The sequence below is a fragment of the Phoca vitulina genome, unplaced genomic scaffold (genome assembly GCF_004348235.1).
Source record: "Phoca vitulina isolate PV1807 unplaced genomic scaffold, GSC_HSeal_1.0 scaffold1, whole genome shotgun sequence".
In the NCBI taxonomy this organism is placed as follows: Eukaryota; Metazoa; Chordata; class Mammalia; order Carnivora; family Phocidae; genus Phoca; species Phoca vitulina.
Window position 1 is genome coordinate 80,243,164 of NW_022589704.1, and position 16,919 is coordinate 80,260,082.

Sequence of the window (16,919 nt, forward strand, 5' to 3'; positions counted from 1 at the left end):
GTGGGACTGAGAAGCAACATTACTGGAGTCACACACAAGCTGCTGGTGACAAACTGAACATCTTTTGTCATCAGGCATATGCTCAAATTAGTAAGAACTCTGGGATGGTGTGATAGACTTGATAGTGGAGAAGCTTACGAGTTCATTACTTACAGCAGATTTTCTTAACTGGCGGATTTAACCATTTTCAACAGAAGCTAGCAAACTTTAGCATGTAAAACAAATCTAGCCTGACACCTGTTTTTGTATGACCCGTGAGCCAAGAATGGTATTTACATTTTTAAATGGTTCAAAGCATCAAAAGAAAAAAAATTCTATGACATCTGAAAATGACATAAAATTTAAATTTCAGTGCCCATAATTACAGCTGGAGCACAGCCGTACTCATTTGTTTATGTATTGCTCATGGCTACTTTCACACCTTAGTAACATAGCTGAGTAGAGCCAGAGACATGCTGGCCTGTGGAGCCTAAAATATTTACTACTGACCTTTTACAGAAAAAGCTTATTGACCCCCATCTAGAAGATCACAGTTTTCCGAGGAGTTCATAATGTTAACAGCAGTAATGACATCTATTTAAACTTGTAATTAAAAAAAATTAATAACTGCATAGTTAACTATTTCTTCCCCTTAAGAGCATCCAAGGCATATGAGTGAATGACTATTATAGGGACCTTAGAAGCATGCTTCTTTCTAAGCCACTCATATATTCACATGGATGACCTCCTTGACATCATGGTGTTTGTGATTATTATAGAAGTTTAAATTGTTTAGCTCTCAGTCCTACCTTTTGAAACTTATTGTCACATAGATTGCTGGTTAAAGATAGCAAGCACAAAGAACTTTTGGTGGCATATAATTAATGAGAAGCATAAAATTACGATGAAGCTTGTAAATTTGCGTTAGGACAACCATCACCAAACCTGTAAACTGCACTTATCTAATCAAAAGGAACTCCTAAAAGTCTCAAATACTTTTAAAAAGTCATAACTAAAAAGAATATGGTCTTATCCTTAATTTTCTTGAGCAGCATTTTCTTATTTAGAAATTAAAACCAGCTGATTTCAAAAGCATAGAGGATGAAGAACTCTGAAAGATGAGATCATAAAAGCAGTTTGGCACCTACTTTTGATGCTGTAACTTAGAGTTTTCAGTATACATTTAAATACTCATTTGGCCACAAAGTCAAGTATTATTTAAAATATTGTCATAATTTTAAATTTACTATTGTCAAATCATTTTCTCTCCACATAATTGAAGATAAATTAAATAGCACTTACGAGCAGTGAAACCACTTGAATGTCTTTATTATGTATAATAAATATTAATTCACAGGGGCATCTGGGTGGCTTAGTCCGTTAAGCGTCTGCCTTTGGCTCAGGTCATGATCCCAGGGTCCTAGATCGAGCCCGGCATCGGGCTTCCTGCTTAGCAGGAAGTCTGCTTCTCCTTCTCTCACTGACTCTCCCCCCCTCCCACTCATGCTCTCTTTCTCTCTCTCAAATAAAGAAATAAAATCTTTTTTTTTTTTTTTTTTTTTTTTTAGAGTCAGACGCTTAACCGACTGAGCCACCCAGGCACCTCTAAAATAAATTTTATGATATAATTTTTAACAATATAGTTTAAGTGATAATGTTTATTCACTCTACTCATTCATTCATTATTCCTTCAGCAAACAGATGAGCACAAACTCTTTGCCAGCTACTGTAGAAAAAAGTCAAGAAATAAATGTCAGTTCTTGCTTTCAAGGAATTTGCAGGACAGTGGCTGGAAAATAGACAAGTCTACAGAAAGTTAAAATGTAGTTTGATTAAAATTCTCTAATTGATGTAAGGTAAGCTGCTGATAGATGTAAAGAAACTGCTATATTATAATCTAGAACAAAAATGAACTCGCTTCTCAACATGGTGCAGTTAACATCATTGAGCTGAACGTGCTGCAGCTAGAAATACTCAAGAACCAGCTGGACCAGGAAGTGAAGTTCTTGCCCACATCCATTGCCCAGCCCAGGGTGGTACAGACCAAGTATGTGGAAGCCAAGGAATGTCTGAACATGCTAAATAAGAATAAGGGGAAAGAATTACTCATCCCATGATGAGTTCTATGTATGTCCCTGGGAAACTACACGATGTAGCACATGTACTCATGGATGTGGGAACAGGCTACTATGTAGAAAAGACAGCTGAAGATGCCAAGGACTTTTTCAGGAAGAAGATAGACTTCTTCAACAGGCAAATGGAGAAAATCCAGCCAGTTATGTGCAGAAGCATGCCGTGAAACAGGCTTGCATGGAGATAATGAGCCAGAAGATTCAGCAGCTCACAGCCCTGGGGGCAACTCAGGCTACTGCCAAGGCCTGAGAGCTTGTTTCAGAAATGGGGCAGAGGGACCCTGCTTCAGAAGCCTGTGACTTTGTGGACGTGGCTTTTTGGGGTCAGGGAAGAGAAGGGTCTTGTGTTTAATGCTAATAAGTGTGCTAGCTAGGAGGAAAAAAATGAACTCAGTACCTAGAGGTAAGAACAGAAAAGAGAGAATGAAGTAAGAGGTATTAATAAGGTAGAATCCATTGGGCATACTGACCAATTAGATCAGGGAAGTAAGACAAAGATTTAAAATTATTGCCAATAACAATGTCCTTTATTTAGAAATATATAAAGAAAGAAAGAAGGTCTAGTGAATGCTTACCTAGAAAAAAGGATAAATTGAACAGTCTCTACAAATGACCAAATTCTCCTTCTCTCTTAATTTCCAGATACTACAGACAATCCCTCATCCAAAATTTTGGAGCCAGATGCATTTTGGAATTAAGAAGTTTTTAGAATTTTGAAAGGCAAGCTTAAATCTCTTACAACTATCAGACATGCAAAAGCCTTTTTTTTTTAAAGATTTTATTTACTTATTCAACAGAGAGAGTGACAGAGTATAAGCAGGGGGAGCAGCAGAGGGAGAGGAAGAAGCAGGCTTCCCGCTGAGCAAGGAGCCTGACATGGGACTCGATCCCAGGACCCTGAGATCATGACCTGAGCCGAAGGCAGACGCTTAACCATCTGAGCCACCCAGGCGCCCCGCAAAAGCCTTTTTTAAAACACCAATTTTTAATGTCTAAAACACATCAGACTGCTCAGTACCAAACTATAATTTCAGGCTTTTTGTCACTGAAGATTAATAACTGATTCAAAAAGAATGGGCTCTCATGAACTGATGAATAGATACACAAAATGTAATATAATCCATACAATGGAATGTTATTTGGCCATAAAAAGGAATGACATTCTGACACATGCTACAAGATGGATGAACCTTGAAAACATTATTCCACGTGAAAGACAGACACAAAAACCCACATACTGTATGATTCTATGTATAAATGTCCAGAATCGGCAAATCCATAGTGACAAAAAGATTAGTGGTTGCCAGGGACTTGGAGTAGAGGGGAATGGAGAGTGACTGCTAAAGGGTGTAGGGTTTTTTCCTGGGGTGGTGAAAATGTTCTGAAAGTAGATAGTGGTGATTGATGTACAACACTGTAAATATACAGAAAAGAACCAAACAGTACAATTTAAAATTGTGAATTGTATAGCATATGAATCATATCTCAATAATGTTATCATTAAATTTTTTTCTTTAAAAAAAAGAATGAATTCATTTTTATTAGATAATCTTCTGCTTCTAAAGTATTTAAAATAAGCTGCCAAGATACTAGGGGAAATATTTCTGTTCATGACTGTGAATAACTACGTTAATCTTATAAGATATACCTAAAGGAAAATAGTTGTATATTTCTTCAGATATTTCACATTTAAAAATCTAAACATACATAAATAAGTCTAAACATGGAACACACATAATTAGTATAGATAAGAAAAGAAATTTAGGGAAAGAATCAAACAATAGAATAAGGCTGGGCTAGACTATAGTATGTCCTTATCGCAATGCTGAAAATAGTTATAGAAAGTTAATCTGGCAATTTTCTCCTTAAATCTAAAGTCTAATTTCTTTTAATTCCAATTTAAGTTAGAGAATGTTTATAAACCAATATAAAGCTACTTCTTATATTGGTGAACAATGGCTTTTGGAAACGAGAAAATTTAAAATTTAATATTTAACCAGAAAAATGAAAGAATGAAGAAACTAGAATCTGTCTGCATTTGAACAACACTAAGTTTTAGCTTATAAAAGATGAATTATAGAAGAAAAAAGAAAAAGAAAGCAAAGAGAAGGCAAAATCCACCAAAATCTATGTTCATTTATTTGGGTTCCTGAACTTGATGATCATCTTGCACTGAAGATGTTACTCACTAGAACACATAAATTGGCTTGATGACTAGGGTATTAAGATCTACTAAATGTCCCCTTCCAGTAGCAGATCACAGTTAGTTAACAAAGAGTAAAAAGAGAAATTTTCTTCAGTAGATTAGGAAAAGCTACACTGATCTTATACTGCATAGTTTTCTCTTGTATATATACATATATACACACATATATACACATTTGTATACATGTATATATTTATACATATAAAAGGAAATAACTAAAAAATTTTTAGAATATAAATAATAAAACACAGGTACAACTGAAAATTTATTTAAAAACCCTGAATATATGTAGCAAGAAACCAACACACTTTCTTTGATATTCCTAGAAAATAAATTTTAACAGGATAATTACCAATGTTTATTTAGTCATCTAAATTATTTTTTATAATTTATGTGTTTTATTCACATTCAATAATATAAGTAAAATGGATAAGCTTCAATTTATAAATACAACATGATACCATGATTACTAGATTCTGTTATATAACCATGAGCTCAATTCAAGCTGCTCCCAATATTTATCCCAGTATGTGGTATTCACAATATTAAAATTTCCTTTTTGTTTTGTCCTTTTAAGATTACAATATAAGTTTAATGTTATGAAAATATTTAATAAGATAAAGTATAAAATATAATTGGATCTAGGTAATTTAGCAAAATGTGAGCTTCCCATTTTATAAAACCTGCTATTTCTTGAATAGTCTGTGTAAAATAATATGGCATGTTTGAAGTATTAGAAAAAAATAATTCAGCAGTCTTTCATAAATTGTATACTCTTAACATTGGAGGTAGAAAGGAATAATGGGAAGGGAACATATACGTTAAGATAATGTAGCAGTAGCAACTGATTTGTATGAAAATCAGTCTGTAGGTCTTATTTAGGATGAAGAAATTCAGCTAATGTTTGCAGTTGGAAATAAGTAGTTTCATGGCTTTACTTTTCTTTTTTGAAATGAAAATGATATTAAGATCTATTATATAACATAAAGACACTGTGATCAAATAGTACTTATTAAGCTTCTTAAATAAAGTCCACACTAGAATTTTAGTTGGAACTGAAAAAGCAATGAAAAACTAATGCCTTCCATATATATATATATATATATATATATTAGAGAGAGATAAAGAGCATGCACACATATACACACAGAGGGAGGTGGGGGGTGGGAAGGGGCAGAAGGGGAGAGAGAGAGAGAGAATCTCAAGCAGGCTCCATGCCCAGCACTGAGCCTAACACGGATCTCACAACCCTGAGATCATGACCCCAGCTGAAATCAAGAGTCAGTTGCTCAACCCACTGAGCCACCAGGAGCCTCTATATTTTTATTACTAAGTAATATGTGAAACTAAAAATCTCAAACAGCATAAGAATATATATAATTAAATGGTCATGTGCAGCAAATTCAGCTATATGGACTACTATGTCACCACAATCAGTTTTAGAAGGTGATAGAAAAAAACTATGCATTCATGGTAAAATCAAATGAAGTTGCATTATATTAGGCTAATACCAATTAAAAGATAGAAGTAATAAGAAGGGTTAAAATCACATTTCGATTTGGAAAAATTTTGTATTATATATAAAGATGTTTAATAAATCCCCATACAGAAACATAACTGGAGACACTTAATTAAAATTCAATTTGCCTCAAATAAACTCTTTTACTATAATTTATAGAATACAGGCATATGGTGACACTATTTCTATTAATTTTATAATTCCCAGAAATATTTGCTTTGTTATTAAAAGCTTAGTTTGAGAGTTTCAAAGAAAAATAAGAGAAAAGTTGGGGAATGAAGAGCTCATATAAGTGACAAACAGGCAAAAAGAATCTATAAAAATAATTGTAATAGTCAAATGATCTTTACGAGTAACTTAAAAAAAGATAACTAAAAATGTTGAGTAAGAATTAGGTATGTGGCAAGATCACAAAATTATTTCTAGTCACACATTTCACCTGGAAGAAATGAAGTCTTATAATTTAAGCCTATTAATGTAGCTATCAGGGTAAAGCAAAAACACAGTATACTGCCCTTATTTTATGTTTTCAAAATTGTATGACATGCAAGCTATATTAAAATCAATTGATTAATTAACTAATTAATGTGGAATAATGAAAGCAAAATTCTACCTTCTCCATTCTCCATTGCAGAATATTTTCAAGTCCTATACATACGAATATAAAGTATAACTGGGTATTATAAAGAAAAATTAACAGATCTGTACAACGGGAAAGAAGTCCAGACCAACCAAAGTATATACCGTATGTATTTTTACCTTATATCACCTTTCCTTCTGCTATGCTTTTCCATTGCCTGTCTCATTGTCATATTTTAAGACTTAACCCAAGCCCCAAATTTTCCATTAACCCAAGCCCCAAATTTTCCATAAAGTCCATCCTATCCACTCCAGCTCATAGTTATCTCCACTTTCTCTAGACTCTTGGTTAAGAGTACCACATACTTAAAAATCATGAGATAGAATGACAATTATTCCTATCACAGAGATATACCATAATTCATTTTAAAAATAACTTTTTAAAGAAATTTATGATCAATATAATTCAAAGTGCATAGAAGGATATGAAGTGAAAAAAAAAAAAAGCCCCAATCTTCTTGCCACAGATAAACACCACCAATAATTTTTTACGTGTCTCATTTTACAAATTTTATATACCTCTTGGAAACTCTTGGGGACAAATTATTTAAGAATTTGTGGAGTTTTTCAGATTTAGAAAGGTAATCTGATGCATTTACTGCATTTTACCTAACACCAGCCAATGGTATCTAGGCAGCATCTCACAATAAAATACATTAATATTTCTGGAGTGAATTTTCACACTTTGATTTAAATATAGAACATAAACAGGCAAGATGGCGGAGGAGTAGGAGACCTGGATTTCGTCTCCTCTCAGGAATTCAGCTGGATAGGGATCAAACCATTCTGAACACCTACAAACTCAACAGGAGATCGAAGAAAAGAATAGCAACAACTCTCTGAACAGAAAAGCGACCACTTTCTGGAAGGCAGGACGTGCGGAGAAGTGAATCCGAGACGTTATTCGGGAGGATAGACGGCGGGGGAGGGGCCTCCGTCGGCCGCTTCTGGCAAGTGATAGAGCCACGGAGCACAAAATCGGAACTTTTAGAAGTCTGTTCCGCTGAGGGACATCACTCTGGTGGCGAAGTGGGGGGTGGAACCCTCGCGGGACAGTGTGGTCTCAGGACCCTCGGGGTCACAGAAAGACCGGGGGTGCCTGAGTGCGGCAGAGCTCCCAGGAATCGGAGCAGGGAAGCCGGCTGCAGAGACGGAGCCCAGGCGCAGGCTCTCAGCTCGGAGTTGCTATAAACCGTGATCCGCGGCACAGTCGGGCCACTGCTCCTCCAGCAGGGACCCGACAAGCGGCAGATCCGGGGAGACTCACCTTCTTCCCCCGGGAGGAGAGCTGCGGGAGCGCACCGCGGGGATCTGCTGGGTTTGGAGACTCCACCCGGGGTCGGGTGCCCGAAAGAAAGGCGCGGTCACAGGCCGGGTGAGCACGGAGTGTGGCCGGAGACCGGGGAGACGGGAGTGACTGACTGCTTTTCTCTGGGGGCTCGCTGAGGAGCGGGACCCCGAGTTCTCGGCTCCGCCGGGGCGGAGACTGGGAGGCTGCCATTTTCACTCTCCGCCTCCAAAGCTGTACGGAAAGCTTGCAGGGAACAAAAGCTCCGGAGAGCAAACCCGAGCAGATTACCTAGCCCGGACCGGCAAGGGCGGGGCAATTTTGCCTCCGGCAAAGACATTTGGGAACCACGGCAACAGGCCCCTCCCCCAGAAGATCAGCGAGAACAGCCAGCCAAGACCAAGTTTATCGATCAATGAGAACGGCAGAACTCCAGTGCTAGGGGAATACTGCACATAGAATTCATGGCTTTTTTTACCATGATTCTTTAGTCTTTCAAAGTTAATTATTTTTTTTTAACTGTCTTTTTTTCTTTTTTCTTTTTTCTTTTTTTTTGAATTTTTCTTTTTCCCTTTTTCAACCAACATCTTATCAATCCCTTTTTTAAAAAAAAACATTTTTATTTTTCATTTTTAAAGTCATATTCTATCCCTTCATAGTAGTTACCCGTATTTTTGGCATATATATATAAGTTGTTCTCTCTTTAAAATCTTGAGATAGTTTCTTCTAACAGATCAAAAAATACTCTAAATCTCTAGTGTATGGTTTTTTTCTACTCCCCTGCCTGATCACATTCTCTCCCTTTTTTCTTTCTTTCTTTTTTTTTTTTAATCCTCTTCTTTCTTTTTTCAAACAACTTAACAAATCCTTTTTTAAAAATTTTTATAATTTCCATCTTTACAGTCATATTCCATCCCTTCATCATATCAACCCTTATTTTTGTACATATATAAGTTTTTCTTTCTTTAAAATTTTGGGAGGGACTTTCTTTTAACAGACCAAAATACACCCAAAATCTAGTGTGTGGCACTGATCTATAATCCAGCCTGATCATATTTGATCACATTCTGTTTTTGTTTTGTTTTGTTTTGTTCTGCTTTTGTTTGTTTTTATCTTTATCTTTTTCTTTTTTCTTTCTTTCTTTCCTTTTCTTTTTTCTCTCTTTCCCTTTCTTTTCCCACTGCTTCAGGTCTTTTCTGATTTGTTTAGAGTATATTTTCTGGGGACGTTGTTACCCTGCTAGCATTTTGTTCTCTCATTAATCTATTCTCCTCTGCACAAAATGACAAGACGGAAAAAATCACCTCAACAAAAAGAACAAGAGGTAGTACCGACTGCCAGGGACTTACTCAATACGGACATTAGTACGATGTCAGATCTAGAGTTCAGAATCATCACTTTAAAGATACTAGCTGGGCTTGAAAAAAACATGGAAGTTATTAGAGAAACCCTTTCTGGAGAAGTAAAAGAACTAAAATCTAACCAAGTAGAAATCAAAAAGGCTATCAATGAGGTGCAATCAAATATGGGGGCGCTAACTGCTAGGATAAATGAGGCAGAAGAAAGAATCAGTGAGATAGAAGACCAAATGATGGAAAATAAAGAAGCTGAGAAAAAGAGAGATAAACAACTACTGGATCACGAGGGCAGAATTCGAGAGATAAACGATACCATAAGACGAAACAACATTAGAATAATTGGGATCCCAGAAGAAGAAGAAAGAGAGAGAGGGGCAGAAGGTATAATGGAGCAAATTATAGCAGAGAACTTCCCTAATTTGGGGAAGGAAACAGGCATCAAAATCCAGGAAGCACAGAGAACCCCTCTCAAAATCAATAAAAATAGGTCAACACCCTGACATCTAATAGTAAAACTTACGAGTCTCAGAGACAAAGAGAAAATCCTGAAAGCAGCTCGGGAGAAGAGATATGTAACCTACAATGGTAGAAACATTAGATTGGCAACAGACTTATCCACAGAGACCTGGCAGGCCAGAAAGGACTGGCAGGACATATTCAGAGCACTAAATGAGAAAAATATGCAGCCAAGAATACTATATCCAGCTAGGCTGTCATTGAAAATTGAAGGAGAGATAAAAAGCTTCCAGGACAAACAAAAACTAAAGGAATTTGCAAACATGAAACCAGCCCTACAACAAATATTGAAAGGGGTCCTCTAAGCAAAGAGAGAGCCTAAAAGCAACATAGACCAGAAAGGAACACAAACAATATACAGTAACAGTCACTTTACAGGCAATACAATGGCACTGAATTCCTATCTTTCAATAGTTACCCTGAATGTAAATGGGCTAAATGCCCCAATCAAAAGACACAGGCTATCAGATTGGATTAAAAAACAAGACCCATTGATATGCTGTCTGCAAGAGACTCATTTTAGACCCAAAGACACCCCCAGATTGAAAGTGAGGGGGTGGAAAACCATTTACCATGCTAATGGACACCAAAAGAAAGCTGGGGTGGCAATCCTTATATCAGACAAATTAGATTTTAAACCAAAGACTGTAATAAGAGATGAGGAAGGACACTATATCATACTTAAAGGGTCTATCCAACAAGAAGATCTAACAATTGTAAATATCTATGCCCCTAACATGGGAGCAGCCAATTATATAAGGCAATTAATAACAAAAGTAAAGAAACACATCGACAACAATACAATAATAATGGGGGACTTTAACACCCCCCTCACTGAAATGGACAGATCATCTAAGCAAAAGATCAACAAGGAAATAAAGACTTTAAATGACACACTGGACCAAATGGACTTCACAGACATATTCAGAACATTCCATCCCAAAGCAACGGAATACACATTCTTCTCTAGTGCCCATGGAACATTCTCCAGAACAGATCACATCCTAGGTCATAAATCAGGTCTCAACCGGTACCAGAAGATTGGGATCATCCCCTGCATATTTTCAGACCACAATGTTTTGAAACTAGAACTCAATCACAAGAGGAAAGTCGGAAAGAACTCAAATACATGGAGGCTAAAGAGCATCCTACTGAAGAATGAATAGGTCAACCAGGAAATTAAAGAAGAATTAAAAAAATTCATGGAAACCAATGAAAATGAAAACACAACTATTCAAAATCTTTGGGATACAGCAAAGGCAGTCCTAAGAGGAAAGTATATAGCAATACAAGCCTTTCTCAAGAAACAAGAAAGGTCTCAAGTACACAACCTAACCCTACACCTAAAGGAGCTGGAGAAAGAACAGCAAATAAAGCCTAAACCCAGCAGGAGAAGAGAAATAATAAAGATCAGAGCAGAAATCAATGAAATAGAAACCAAAAGAACAGTAGAACAGATCAACGAAACTAGGAGCTGGTTCTTTGAAAGAATTAACAAGATTGATAAGCCCCTGGCCAGACTTATCAAAAAGAAAAGAGAAATGACCCAAATCAACAAAATCATGAATGAAAGAGGAGAAATCACAACCAACACCAAAGAAATACAAACAATTATAAGAACATATTATGAGCAACTCTATGCCAGCAAATTAGATAACCTGGAAGTAATGGATGCATTCCTAGAGATGTATCAACTACCAAAACTGAACCAGGAAGAAATAGAACACCTGAACAGACCTATAACCACTAAGGAAATAGAAGCAGTCATCAAAAATCTCCCAAAACACAAAAGCCCAGGGCCAGATGGCTTCCCAGGGGAATTCTACCAAACATTTCAAGAAGAATTAATACCTATCCTTCTCAAACTGTTCCAAAAAATAGAAATGGAAGGAAAACTTCCAAACTCATTTTATGAGGCCAGCATTACCTTGATCCCAAAACCAGACAAAGACCCCATCAAAAAGGAGAATTACAGACCAATATCCCTGATGAACATGGATGCAAAAATTCTCACCAAAATACTAGCCAATAGGATCCAACAGTACATTAAAAGGATTATTCACCACAACCAAGTTGGATTTATCCCTGGGCTGCAAGGTTGGTTCAACATCCGCAAATCAATCAACGTGATACAATACATTAACAAAAGAAAGAACAAGAATCATATGATCCTCTCAATAGATGCAGAAAAAGCATTTGACAAAGTACAGCATCCTTTCTTGATCAAAACTCTTCAGAGTATAGGGATAGAGGGTACATACCTCAATATCATAAAAGCCATCTATGAAAAACCCACAGCGAATATCATTCTCAATGGGGAAAAACTGAGAGCTTTCCCCCTAAGGTCAGGAACGCGGCAGGGATGTCCACTATCACCACTGCTATTCAACATAGTATTGGAAGTCCTAGCCACAGCAATCAGACAACAAAAAGAAATCAAAGGCATCCAAATTGGCAAAGAAGAAGTCAAACTCTCACTCTTTGCAGATGATATGATACTTTATGTGGAAAATCCCAAAGACTCCACCCCAAAACTGCTAGAACTCATACAGGAATTCAGTCAAGTGGCAGGATATAAAATCAATGCACAGAAGTCAGTGGCATTCCTATACACCAACAACAAGTCAGAAGAAAGAGAAATTAAGGAGTCGATCCCATTTACAATTGCACCCAAAACCATAAGATACCTAGGAATAAATCTAACCAAAGAGGCAAAGGATCTGTACTCAGAAAACTATAAAATACTCAGGAAAGAAATTGAGGAAGACACAAAGAAATGGAAAAACGTTCCATGCTCATGGATTGGAAGAACAAATATTGTGAAGATGTCAATCCTACCTAGAGCAATCTACACATTCAATGCAATCCCCATCAAAATACCATCCACTTTCTTCAAAGAAATGGAACAAATAATCCTAAAATTTGTATGGAACCAGAAAAGACCCCGCATAGCCAGAGGAATGTTGAAAAAGAAAAGCAAAGCTGGCGGCATCACAATTCCAGACTTCCAGCTCTACTACAAAGCTGTCATCATCAAGACAGTATGGTACTGGCACAAAAACAGACACATAGATCAATGGAACAGAATAGAGAGCCCAGAAATGGACCCTCAACTATATGGTCAACTAATCTTTGACAAAGCAGGAAAGAATGTCCAATGGAAAAAAGACAGTCTCTTCAACAAATGGTGTTGGGAAAATTGGACAGCCACATGCAGAAGAATGAAACTGGACCATTTCCTTACACCACACACAAAAATAGACTCCAAATGGTTGAAAGACCTCAATGTGAGACAGGAGTCCATCAAAATCCTAAAGGAGAACACAGGCAGCAACCTCTTCGACCTCAGCCGCAGCAACTTCTTCCTAGAAACATCGCCAAAGGCAAGGGAAGCAAGGGCAAAAATGAACTATTGGGACTTCATCAAGATAAAAAGCTTTTGCAAAGCAAAGGAAACAGTCAACAAAACCAAAAGACAACTGACAGAATGGGAGAAGATATTTGCAAATGACATATCAGATAAAGGGCTAGTATCCAAAATCTATAAAGAACTCATCAAACTCAACACCAAAAGAACAAAGAATCCAATCAAGAAATGGGCAGAAGACATGAACAGACATTTTTCCAAAGAAGACATCCAAATGGCCAACAGACACATGAAAAAGTGTTCAATATCGCTCGGCATCAGGGAAATCCAAATCAAAACCTCAATGAGATACCACCTCACACCAGTCAGAATGGCTAAAATTAACAAGTCAGGAAATGACAGATGTTGGGGGGGATGCGGAGAAAGGGGAACCCTCCCACACTGTTGGTGGGAATGCAAGCTGGTGCAGCCACTCTGGAAAACAGTATGGAGGTTCCTCAAAAAGTTGAAAATAGAACTACCATATTATCCAGCAATTGCACTACTGGGTATTTACCCCAAAGATACAAAAGTAGGGACCCGAAAGGCTACGTGCACCCCGATGTTTATAGCAGCAATGTCCACAATAGCCAAACTGTGGAAAGAGCCAAGATGTCCATCAACAGATGAATGGATAAAGAAGATGTGGTATATATATACAATGGAATATTATGCAGCCATCAAAAGGAATAAGATCTTGCCATTTGCAACGACGTGGATGGAACTGGAGGGTATTATGCTGAGCGAAATAAGTCAAACAGAGAAAGACATGTATCATATGAGCTCACTGATATGAGGAATTCTTAATCTCAGGAAACAAACTGAGGGTTGCTGGAGTGGGGGGTGGGGTGGGAGGGATGGGGTGACTGGGTGATGGACACTGGGGAGGGTATGTGTTCTGGTAAGCGCTGTGAATTGTGCAAGACTGTTGAATCTCAGATCTGTACCTCTGAAACAAATAATGCAATATATGTTAAGAAAGAAAAAAAGAAGAAGAATGTAGCAGGAGGGGAAGAATGAAGGGAGGGAAGTCGGAGGGGGAGAAGAACCATGAGAGACGATGGACTCTGAAAAACAAACTGAGGGTTCTAGAGGGGAGGGGGGTGAGAGGATGGGTTAGCCTGGTGATGGGTATTGAGGAGGGCACGTTCTGCATGGAGCACTGGGTGTTATGCACAAACAATGAATCATGGAACACTATATCTAAAACTAATGATGTAATGTATGGGGATTAACATAACAATAAAAAAATTTTAAAAATAAATAAATAAATAAAGCAATTGTATTTGCAAAAGAAAAAAAAAAACAAAAGTAATAGTTAATGTCCACATGAATATGATTATAAAACTTACTCAGGGATGTAAAAAAGATTTTTAATGGGATATATATTACTGAATAGTTAATTGTAAAATATTTAAAAATAGCAATCTTTCCTAAATTAATGTAAAAATTCAATACATTCCCAATGAAAGCAAACATTTCTGTCTTTTTGGTCTCAAATGAAACATGAATAAAGCTAAGAAAATTCTCTGAATATAAAAAAAAAAAAAAAAGAACATAAACAATTTCACATATTTGCAATAAAATAGCTTTTATTTTTTTTCCTCAGAGGATGTCTTTTTTCCTCCAACTTCATTGAGGTATAATTGACATATAAGACTAGTAACTTCAAGGTATACAACATGATGATTTGATACATGCTTATATTGCAAAATGATTACACAATAAGGTTAGTTAAAAATTTCATAAATTCACTTAATTACATTTGTGTGTGTGTGTGTGTGTGTGTGTGGTGAGAACATTTAAGATCTACTCTCTTAGCAACTTTCAACTATATAATATAGTTATTGTTAACTACAGGTACCACGCTGAATATTAGATCCCAAGAACTTAATTCATTTTATAACTGGAAGTTTGTGCCCCTTGAACAAAATCACTTCCCCATTTCCTTCACTTGCCAACCCCTGGCAACAACCACCATTCTATTCTTCTCTGTTTCTATGACTTGAAGCTTCCCCCCACCCAAGTTTTTATTTAAATTCCAATTAGTTAATGTACAGTGTAATATTAGTGTCAGGTATAGAATTGAGTGATTCAACATTTATATACACCTGGTGCTCATCACAATTTTTTTTAAAAAATTCCACAGATAAGTGTGATCATACATAAGTCTGGCTGACTTATTTCACTTAGCCATAATGCTCTCAAGGTCCAACCATGTTGTCACAAATGGTAGGATTTCCTTCTTTTTCTATGGCTGAATTTTATTTATCTATATTTTCTTTATCCATTCATTCATCCACTGATGGACACTTAGGTTGTTTCTACATCTTGGCTATTGTGAATAATATTACAATGAGAATAGGAGTGCAGATATCTCTTTGAGACAGTGATTTTTTTTTTCCTTCATATATATATACCCAGAAGTGAAACCATATGGTAGGTCTATTTTTAATTTTTTGAGGGACCTCCATACTCTTCTCTATAAGGGCTGTATCAATTTACATTCCCACTAATAGTGCATAAGTTTCCTTCTTTCCACATCCTTACCAGTACTTGTATCTCTTCTCTCTTTGATAACAGCCATTCTTACAGGTGTGAGGTGATATCACACTACAGTTTTGATTTGCATTTTCCTGATGATTAGTGATGCTGAGCATCTTTTTATGTACCTGTTGGCCACCCGTAAGTCTTCTTTGGAAAAATGTCTATTTGGGTCCTTTGGCCCATTTTTAATCAGATTATTTGTTTTTTGGCTATTGAGTTGTAAGAGTTCCTTATGTTTTGAATATTAACTCCTTGTCCGTTATATGGTTATGTATAGCTTTTAAATTCATGATGAATTTAAGTAGGCCTGTAATGTCCTCAGATCAGTTGGGTTTTGCCCAAATGTGCTGAGGGAAAAAGAAAACTTTTGGATTGCAGAGCTTTTTGCCTTTTAGAATTGTAATTATAAACCTGTACTAATACTACCCATAAAAACACAATATACTACATGTATAAAGATAAATTATATTCTTTTGTTCATTCATTTGCTTCACTATGAATGACACACAACCTTGTTCTCAGTCACAGTGCTCAATGGCTGAAATCTATAGAGAATGTTACATATTTGACTCTCACTAAATACGGATAGTGAAATTTAGTAGCCACTAGAAGAAAGTCTTATTGCTCAATTGTTTCTGGATTCGTATATGTTTCCTAGAAGGAGATCAGCAGAGAATTCAGATATTGGGTCAACTGAAGATGCTCTATCAGATGGCATTTGGTGTATTCATTGAATGTCTTTAACTACTGTCTCCAGTATCATCCCTTATATTGCTTCTGGATGTATCCCATATCCCCTTTTGCCAATGATTACAGCTTATTAATTATAGACATCTTTTATACATATTTAATTCATCCTTTGATATTTTCCTCCTTTCATCTTCAACTGTTGTGGTTTTTCTTTTTATGATCTCCTACTATTATCAGTAGATGCTCATTCTGGTTGATAATCCATCTAACTCTTTCTGATATGCAGGTATGGATTCAATTTTTCTATCCAGATAGCCAACCCATTATCTGAACAACATGTATTAAATAGTCCATCTTTTCCCACTGATATGTGATGCCATCCATATCATTTTCAATATTTCTTATCAAGTTTATTGCTAGAGTTTATAATCTTGTTTGTTCTGTCAATTCATATACCAATACCACCTTTTCCAACTAGAGTTCTGTGAGAGAATTAAGTTCTAAAAAAGTGATATGTAACTATTTTCTTAATTATCCCACAGGTAGTACTTTTCTGATTCTCCCAAAGACGGTACATAGCTAGCACTATTTTACATTCCATAGAAAGGAAGTTAATTCACTATATACATAGGCTGAATA

At 36.4% G+C, this 16,919-nt stretch overlaps 1 pseudogene; it reads left to right on the plus strand.

Moving 5' to 3' along the window:
- Positions 1-883: 883 nt before the first annotated feature.
- LOC116632037 lies at positions 884-2,863 on the plus strand (annotated as a pseudogene).
- Positions 2,864-16,919: the final 14,056 nt, after the last annotated feature.